The sequence below is a fragment of the Callithrix jacchus genome, chromosome 5 (assembly GCF_049354715.1).
Source record: "Callithrix jacchus isolate 240 chromosome 5, calJac240_pri, whole genome shotgun sequence".
Classification (NCBI taxonomy): domain Eukaryota; kingdom Metazoa; phylum Chordata; class Mammalia; order Primates; family Cebidae; genus Callithrix; species Callithrix jacchus.
In genome coordinates this window covers 17,917,502-17,927,293 of record NC_133506.1, presented here as the reverse complement: position 1 = coordinate 17,927,293, position 9,792 = coordinate 17,917,502, and the positions used below count along the sequence as shown (strand labels likewise).

Sequence of the window (9,792 nt, the reverse complement as noted above, 5' to 3'; positions counted from 1 at the left end):
TGCTGTTTTCAATCAAAATGATTTAAACAAACCTACCATCATTGGCCATAACCAATAATGGTAGCTCTGTGTGTTGCTAATAAAACTGCCAATTGACAGAATGTTTGGAAACGCATTTGGCAATATTATCAAGAGCCTTCATTCCTTTCATTCCTTTTGATGGTATAATTTCATCTTTTGGTATCTTTAGGAAGGAAATAATTCTGGATGCAGAAAACAAACAAATCTGAATTTATAATTATCTTGCCCACTTGCAGCATTACAATAGCAAAAAATATGGAATATTATCTTCTAGTAAAAGAATGCTAATGCAAATTACAGCCTGTTAATGTAACATATTATTATGCAACTATTTAAATTATATTTATCAAAAATTTATAATAATATATTATTAAAATCATGTGAAATAAAAAGACAGAAATCATAATTATATATGCAATATAAATAAAATTCTTGTTCATATTGCATATAGAAGAGAAAAGGTAAGGCATGTATAAAAGTTTGAAGAAATAAATACTAAAATCTTAACAAGCATTGTGTTTGAGCAATTGGTACTACGCTTTGCTTGATTTTTTAATGTTCTGTAGTATCAAGTACATACTTAATGGGAATAACTCATTATTTTTGTAAAAGATTATTGGTTAAAAATTACACCTATATAGCAAAATCTAAAACTATATGAGCCTGTAGACAGTATTAGAAAATAACACAGAAATATAAGCAGTTGTTGCATTTGGATCCTAGAATCAGAGTGATTTGTATTTCCTTTATGGTCTTCATAACATTGTTTTGCAACACCGCATACACACAAAGAGATAATACTGAATTGATTTCAAGAGAGGTAGTTCCTCTGCTCCACAGGGATGAATCAAAATAGATTCCTGCAGTAAGCATCAAGTCATTGCCCTGGAAATCATGACGACTCAATGTTCACAGACGTAAATTAAAGCAGGTCCTCTCCCAAGTCTGAATTAAGGACAGTCCAGAGATTTGGAAACTTCAACCATGATCACGCTCCAAAAATGGAAAGCCTAGGCCTTTTGCCTATCAGAATCTATTACACTGAAAAGATCCTCAAGAAGCAAAGCCAAAGGAGAGAAGTCCCAGCACATATAAACATATCCACGCACATAAACACATTCATTATTAAATAATGGGGGGTCAAAGGCATTCGGCCACAGCAAAGGCTCGGCCATCCTAGATAATGCCTGGCTTCCTACCTTTGGACCCAGCTAAATAGTAGTAGCTTCTTTAATTTCTGGATACCAAACAAAGCTCAAGAGCTAGATTCTAAGTGAAGGGTTTGGGGGAAAGAAGGAGCTTGGGTTAAGCCAAACTGCAGTTCAATTTACTGAAAGCTTCAAAATATTACCAACTCTGTTTGAAATGCATCAGCAACGGTTCGTTTTTTTCTTTTTATCAAAACACATTTAGACTGTGGTGAATGACAGCATAAATCTTAAATAGAAAAGATACAGGGAAAAAAGACCACCCGGGTAGAACATAACTGTAAATGTGTCCATAAAACTATATTTGAATTCTGATCTTATACACAGAAATGCATTTAACCTTCCCAGCAAGACGCTTTCACCAACTTCCAAAGAAAGTGTTACCAATTAAGCTAAAGAAACTTTAAGAGTCAATTTTAATTACACCAAGAGATGCTCCAATCACTTCCCAGCTCCAGCTGAAGCTTTTACTAGAGATGGCTGGAACCAATTTACGTGCTTTTATGTTGCGTCTAGACTTTAATAAGCGGTTTGAGCATGAAGCAAGCTGATGCCAGCATCAAGCAGGCTGCGTATACCCTGCATGTAGCAATACAATAACCCTCAGGTCCTAGCCTATTCTTGCTGATATCAGGGAATATCCCACTGCAATGCAGTTTCAAAAGCAACAGGATCCAGCCTTTATGATAAGATTGTTGCCCCTGTTCCTTAGCCTTAAGTTTTCTTTTCTTTTCTCAATACCAAATGCCTTAGAAGATCAGACGCTCTAGGCTTTTGCTTAGTCTTAAAATTAACAGTGGGGAATGGAGATAAATGATCTGGAGACAGGTGTGCCTCCCAGGATAGAGCAGCTAGAGTCAGGTGTTGTGTGTTACCTACTAGCAAGTGTGAACTTCTGCAAGTCAGATGGCCTCCTGAGCCTCTGTATTCCACGTCTGTAAAATGGGATTCCTACCTGATGTTTTATGTGGATGAAACACAGTCCTTTTATAGTTGGTCAGGTTCCTAGGAGGCAGACTGAGGCCAGTATTCACAGATCAAGAAAGTGCTACCAGAAAGCTCCAGGTGGGGAATGCTGGATCGCAAAGGGGAAGAAGTCAAGCCAGGGTTGATATTCCCTGCAAATTTCCAGCCCCTGCCTAATTCTGCATAAATCTCTAGAGCATAAATTATACCTCAGAGTTTGTCCTGAATCAAAGCAAAGGAGAAAGGCTTTCATAGTCCTACCCTGGTCAGTCCTTGGCTACAGATGGTCTGGGGGTAGTTGGTTGGAAATGTACACTCCCAGGCACTTACAGCTCTCAGTGCAAGGGAAGCAGCTCCAAGTGCCCAGAGGTAACTTTCAGAAAGTGACAGGTTCAAGCTGTTGGCAGAAGCTGGGATTGATGCAGCAAGCTGTCTTGGCAGGGCACAATGTTCACCCCACTTTGGAAACTGTGTTGGAGAAGTATTGCATGAGTGACAGCTGCTACTAACGTTTTTAAGTACTGGTACCTCTTACAAAGCACATCACGTACATTAGCAAATCACTTATGAAGTATGTTCAGTTACTATAACCATTGCACAGTGGGGAAAACAGGCTCAGAAAGACAAAATTACTTATACTCACAGCCTTAGAAGTAGCAAAGCTGGATTGAGAACCTTGTTCATCTACCTCCAGAGGACAGAGCCCAAGTTCCTACTTACTCTGTATACCATTGTTATCTCTGAAGGTCTAAATTAAAAACCAAAATGGCAATCACTTTCATGGGATCCATGCATATAATGAAAATGAGTGAAATAGAAAGATTTTAGAGACTTGAGTGAAACAAAACTCCAAACAAAACACTTTGACCAACTTATGGGACCAACAGGCAGACAGTTTAAGACTCCTGAACTTTCCATGTACCTGTCTGACTTTTCTCATTACTATCAGAGGCTTCGTAGAGAGACTCTGGCCAACATGCACTTAAGTTAAACATTTTAGTCTTTGGGACCCATGTGGTAGCTTATAGGGAGGAAGAAAATAAACTCCTGGTTCCATGACCATCACACACAATGACTGGATTGTGAAAGGCCCCACCTGGAGTCATTCAGTGCATCTGCCCTGTCTGGGTCTTATTGTCTCTGAGCAGCATAAAATGGATTGCCAAGCTTGGTAGGATTTCCTTCACTCTTTTTTGGTAGGGGTTGGGGGAAGGGAACTTGTTTTGTTGCCCAGGCTAGTCTGAAACTCCTGATAATAAGCAATCTGCCCTCATCAGTCTCGGGAGTAGCTGGGACTACAGGCACGTGCCACGAGGCCTGGCCCTGGGTTCCCGTCTCTTGACCTGACACTGACCTAATGACAGCAGGTGACTTTGGTCATTACTGCATAGTTCATAGTTGCTCTCAGGTTAAAAAACAATCTTATTAACTACTAAAATCTATTCTTTGTGAATATATATTTTCAGAGATTTCTGCACAAAAGTGTAAAGGTATAAGTGATAAGTTTTACACTGAAATGTGTGAAATTGACATTTTTGTAGTTTAAAAAGAGTTGAATATCAGCACGTTCACATGGTTCAACACATAGGTCACTGAGAGCAAAAGGAAGAATAAAAGATTAGATTAGATTTAGATTTGCTGAGGCTCCTTCATGGCCCTTTCAAATTGCTGAATGGTGTGCATCATGAGTAAATAGGCACAGTTGTTTGTTAGAGCCATTGCTGTCCTTCACCAGAATGGTGGATAAATGACAATAGATGACTAAAACTGGAATAAAATGTATTATAAATGCATCTGATAGTAATAACTTAGGCATACCCTTAGGATGACCCTGTATGGCAGATGGAACTGAATGTGTATTCTGAGCTAGGGAATCCAGGAGTGGCCAGCCTAGAGTGCCTTCCTTGTCTATGAGGAACATCTGAGTCCCTGTCTGGTTCCATAGAACACCGGCCATATAGAAGATCAAGGCCCCAAGTTTTAGACTGAATGATGATTGCCAGGTGGAGGTTGTTAGAGGGAAGGTGCTCAGTGGAAATGCTATATAAACTGCATGCTTTTTGCAAGCTGTTGTGGTTTTCCCACCTAGTCTGCCACCTCTGGGCCATGCAGGTATCTTGTCCAGCTCACTGCCACTGGACCATATGCAAGGCAGTTCTCCTGTCCAGCTCACCACCACTGGACTCTCTCCCCTGTATGTAGCCCCCAGTAAAACCCCACGTCTCATTAGTGGGCTTTGCATCTCTTCTTCAACCTCTTGAACATGCTGCCTATCCCATTAGAGTCAATAGAGGTTCAGCACAATAGCAAATGGTCTAGAAATGTGGTGTCAACTAAACATTTTAGCCAAACGTCGAGAAGAATAGATTGATTCGAGTTTCCTCTAATGGGTCTATTGAGGTAGTTTAATTAGTGGATAAATAGTTCAAAGGAAAGTAGCAGAAAGAGGAAAAGATCAATTGTACCTGGGAAACTTTCAGACTGGATGACCAATGTTGAACAGAGACGTCCAAGCTGCCTTCCTCTCATGCCTGCAGCTGCAGCATCTGTATAAATCATACATGTTATTTACAAATTATATTCCAGCTAATCCACATGCAGATAAAACTTGAAAATTCAAGATTTAAAAGGCAAAATCATGACTGTTCTGCTCTGTCACTAACAAGAGTTCTAATCACTGAATTTCAGGTCTGGTGTGAGAGACTGTTTTCTAGTCCACGGATGACACATGAGTTTCAGTGTCTATGATGAGTTGGATTGCTGGTGCCTGCCAAGGGCACTGAATGGAAGCGTCTTAGGTCTTATTTGGGCTTGGTGGGAACAACTGTCATGGTCTGTTGGTTGTGTCTATCCTGGGCATGGGAGAACTGGTGGTCACACATGCACCACATATTTGTCATCCCTGCCCTAGGCATGGAGCCCTTGAGGCCTCAGTTTGCTCACCTGTAGAAAAAGACACTTGAACTGGGCTATGTCTTAAAACCTTCCATGTCTAACACATTGGGGTTTTTATTTTTTTTTTCTGATTAGCTGTAAGTGTGATATCTTTCCTGATATTCTGTCACAGATTCCTGGTTGCCCAAATTTTTATTACAGTGAGACAGCAGCAGCAATCCAATGATAGCTGCCCCTTTCTTTACTTTTTCATGTTCTGAGCTACCTCTCCTGACTCCTCTGACCTCAGCTGGGATCCACTCTATCACATTGTTTCAATCATGTAATAATGATATCTCCATATCGTGCCCTAAAATGATATCTCACAAAATTTTGTCACATCCTCATCTCTCTGAATTTGCTCCAGAGAATTAAACATCGATTCATCCCGGAATTGAGCCATTGATGAGTGTACAAACATCATTCCCATTAATTTGCAAGTGACTACTTTCAAGTCACTGAAGAAACTAGATAGGACATATGTGAAGACTTTATGTCTCTGAAACCCATAATTTTGATTAGCTTCTTCCACAGAGACATGACAAAAGTAATGACAACAGCAGCTGCTAGTTGTTGAGTCCCCTGATACGACAGCCCCTTAAGAGCATAAACTCAATTCTTACAACTACCCCTGAAGTTGAGTGTCCTGGATAGCCCATGCATGATATGTTTGGATGCACCATACCTAAAATCCCTGCATCAGTCAGTCCAGGTTCCATCATGTAATACCTGTTTCACTCATAGGGTTCACTAACGAGAGTTGCAGGAAAGGATTATTTACAAAACTATAGTCAGAGTTAAGGGAACCAACTAGGGATGGTGAAGCACCCAGCGTCCAGCAGAAGTGGGAAGCCATTACCACCTGTAGATCTGGAGAAAAGAGCAGCTACTAAAATGCCAGAGAGAGTTGTAGCCAAGGTGGGGGCACTGATGAACAGAAGCTGTGGACCCTGCCAAAATGGCCACATGGTAAGGGACAGATGAAGACGAAATACCCCAACTTCTCTCTCCTTCATCATCTGATCACCTCCCAGTGCTTCCCACTGGCTACACCTAATGGGAACAAGGCAGCATAGGCAATGCAGTTTATGGAGCTCAGCCTCCAGAATACATAGCAGGGCAGAGAAGAGTGGAGAATGATCTGAAGCGGCAGGTGGAGCTTACCAAGGACAGTCCCCTACTGAGCAATGTAGCTGTGTTTAATGTCATATGACCCTATTGGCCTTGCCTTTGCAGATGGTTACAGGGATTGGATCCTGAACCAAATGCAACTACCCATGGGCTGAGCCAGCTCTGAGGAAGCCTGGAATGAGTACTCTTCCAGTGGAGAGTCCCTCCCTAATGGGTGGTCACCTCCTGACTCAGTGGGGTTCTCTCTGTTGGTGAGGTTTAAATGGAAGACAGAGACAGGGAAAGAGTGGAAAAAAGAAGGAAAAAGCCACGTTGCCAGAGTAGAGACACACATACAGAGGGAGGATGAGACAGGAAGAAACTCTGCCATGAATATGGTGGCCATGCTTCTTAGGAGGGCACTGTCGTATCCTGTGAAGTGATCACTTGCCACATTTCCTTAAGTGCAAGTGTTCCTTTTAGTAATCCCTGATCTCCCAGGGTAACCTGAGCCTGCCTTTGATCGTTACAACCTGAAAGGCTCCAACTAGCAAAGTGCAATCACTCTGATACTACAGTTGAGCTAACTGAACTAGAAGAATTAAGAATATACCCTAGGTGACACAGAAAATAAGTTCCCACAAAGGAATCTAAACCTGGTTCCTTCTGCCACAAGCCCATAGCCTCTCCACAGAGCACAGTGCCAGTTGCAACCCAAGACAGAGCGGCCCTGATAACAGAATTCAAGGACAGTTTTCTGATTTTTTCAAGAAAATTTCCCAATGATTGTAGAATTTCCACCAGTAAGCGCTGATAAATGTGTCTATGTCTTTTTTTTTTTTGCCTGACACGCATCCTTTTAAGAGCAATTCATAATGATCTGCATAACACAGGGATGTTAAGAGGACATCTCAGAGCTGTTGGCAGATGTTCCTGGCTAAAATGACTTTCTGGAATGTAAGAGAAGGATATTTCACACCAGCTTCCATTTCCTTTCCTAGGTCCCTCGAGACCTGACTGTGACCAAGTCATGCTCAGAAGGATATGTGACACAAACAACATTTGAACTTAGAACAGAAACTGTTTCAATTATATGCATAATAAAATATTGCATATTTCATTGCTTCAGCTGGTAGAAGTAATGGAACCATACTTGGTGATGTAAGTCACTGAGCTATAACAGAGCAATCGGGAGATTTTGGCTGGCAACTGAGGACTAAGAAATGTGCAGAGAAGATGTCAAGACCTGCAAAAGGTTTTTAAGCCTTCCTGCCTCATGGATGCTTATATTCTAAGACAGGGTAAGCCTGTGTCCTGCAATCCCCAAATGAACCCCTTACAGTCTTTGTCATTAATCTGAAGGGCAAGTCCATTTCCACAGGTCAAGCTTTGCAATGAAGCTAAAAACCCAGTGTGGCAGTGGAAAAAGCTCTCAAATGTTTTTCCACATTCAAACCAGGGCTTCCTTATCAAGTTCATCAAAGCATTTTTTAAAAATATAAATGTCTCACCAATTTGCCCAGGAAGAATAAATCTTCACAGCCACCTCAAAGGCTTGACAACTTTATTTTCATTGTGTGGAGCTGGGTGGGTCCCCTGAACTGGGCTTCCTAAAAGGACCCACCCCTTCTCCGCAGCTTCCAGGCCTGCCACTCCAGTGAGAGCGATCAAAGGGGAAGGAAAGCTGAGCCGCTGAGCCTCGAGGAATAAAGCTAAAACAACAGATTTGTTTCTTGGCTTCTCTCTTAAATACGGGCAGAGTGTTTAAAGCCCTGTAAGGAAACGCTCTGGGGCCCTGGATGTGAGAGAGGCACATCTAAACCCTTTCCCAAGAGGAAATCTCTCACCTCGGTGGGGTAAATTAGCTCATTAAGAGCAGCCAGAAGCAGGCAGGAAACCTGGGAAGTAGGAGCTTTAATTCAAAGCATAGAAAATTATAGATTTCTTTACACATTAAAAAAGCATTTATCTTGGCTGAAAATTAAACAACTTTTCAATGATCAACACATGGTTTAAATCTGCTTTACTAATTTATATCTCTCCACCCATCTGCCTAGTTGTTCGGCTACCAGGAAATTCAATTCTATTCAATAGATCTTTCTTAAACACCTACTATGTGCCTGTGGCACATTTATAAATTGTAAAAATGCAAAAAAAAAAAAAGGCAAGTGTCCTTCCTTTTGTTCAGCAGGTGATACTCACATGTATTAAAAATTGAACCCAGCACCTTGGGAGACCAAGGCAGGCTGATCACGAGGTTAGAAGTTCAAGACCAACATGCTAAAACCCCCTCTCTGCTAAAAATACAAAAATTAGCCAGGCGTGGTGGCACGTACCTATAATGCCAGCTACTCAGGAAGCTGAAACGGGAGAATCACTTGAAGCCAGGAGACAGAGGTTGCAGTGACATTTGCATTTCACTTCTCAACACTTGTTTTTCATATATACCAAGCATTGAGCTCAGATGGGAACACCACAAAATGGAATGTCAAAAGAATTGTCTTCAGTGGAATCAAGTGACAAGATGTGTAAAAGGGGTAACAGGTAAAGCAAGGCAGGGGACTGAACTGTAGAGAGTGAAGTTTCTCCACAAGGTTTTCTAGAGGAAACAGGACCCAAACTGATCTTGAAGTCTACAATACAAGCAAAAGTGGTCCCTAGAGGATCTGACTTCAGTCTTTTCTCTGCTACTGAAACCACAGACAATTTGAGGTCTCTGGACCTTAATTTCCCTCTTTAAAACGATCACATTGTCCTAGAATTATTCATGTGTTTATTTATTCATTCATTCATTCTTTCTTTCGTTCTTTCACTATTCAGGGCCCATTATCTATCCCATATAGTCTTGACTTTTTATGAAGCCTATGGGCCTTTTGTTAGTCTAGTATTAATAAACTACTTTTGTAGTTTAACATTAATGCATAACTTTATTAACACTTTGTAAGGACTAGGTCCAGTGATAGGCTTAATAACCACTGCAATTTCAAAGTATCAATGTGTCTACATTACGCAAGGATCTGTGATTTCAATTGGTGACAAAAATCACAGACCCCACTAAAACTACATTTTGTTGCTCACATTCATGATTGAAGGAAATGCTAAGTTTCAATTAGAGATAAGTTAAAATAAATACATAAGTTTTCCATCCATGTTCACAGACCCTGTGTTAATTTTCCATGGCTGCCATAAAAAGCTACCATAAACTTGGTGGCTTGAGATAATAGAGATTTATCCTCTCACAGTTCTGGAGGCTGGGAGTTCAAAAGTAAGGTGTTAGCATGATATTCTTCCATCCAGAGATGCCAGGAGAGAATCTGCTTCCGGCCTCTCACAGCTTCTGAAGGCTGCAGGCAGGCGTTCCTGGGTTCACCAATCTCTGCCTCCACCTTCATAACACTTTCTCTGTGTGTCTCTGTGTGCACACATGTGTGCACATGTATGTTTGCCTAATCTTTTTCTCCCTCTCTCATGAGGACACTTGTGATGGCATTTAAAGCCCACCCAAATAATCCAAGATAAGCTGGTGCTCCCAAGATCTTTAACTTTTTCTCAT

The 9,792-nt window shown here is 41.2% G+C and overlaps 1 long non-coding RNA gene across 1 annotated transcript in view; it reads right to left on the bottom strand.

Moving 5' to 3' along the window:
- Positions 1–584: 584 nt before the first annotated feature.
- Positions 585–9,792, bottom strand: part of LOC118153565 (uncharacterized) — a 66,162-nt gene continuing 56,954 nt past the window's right edge. Inside the window, exon 4 of the long non-coding RNA XR_013536337.1 lies at positions 585–4,741. This is a non-coding gene — a long non-coding RNA (uncharacterized LOC118153565). The remainder of the gene's footprint in view (positions 4,742–9,792) is intronic.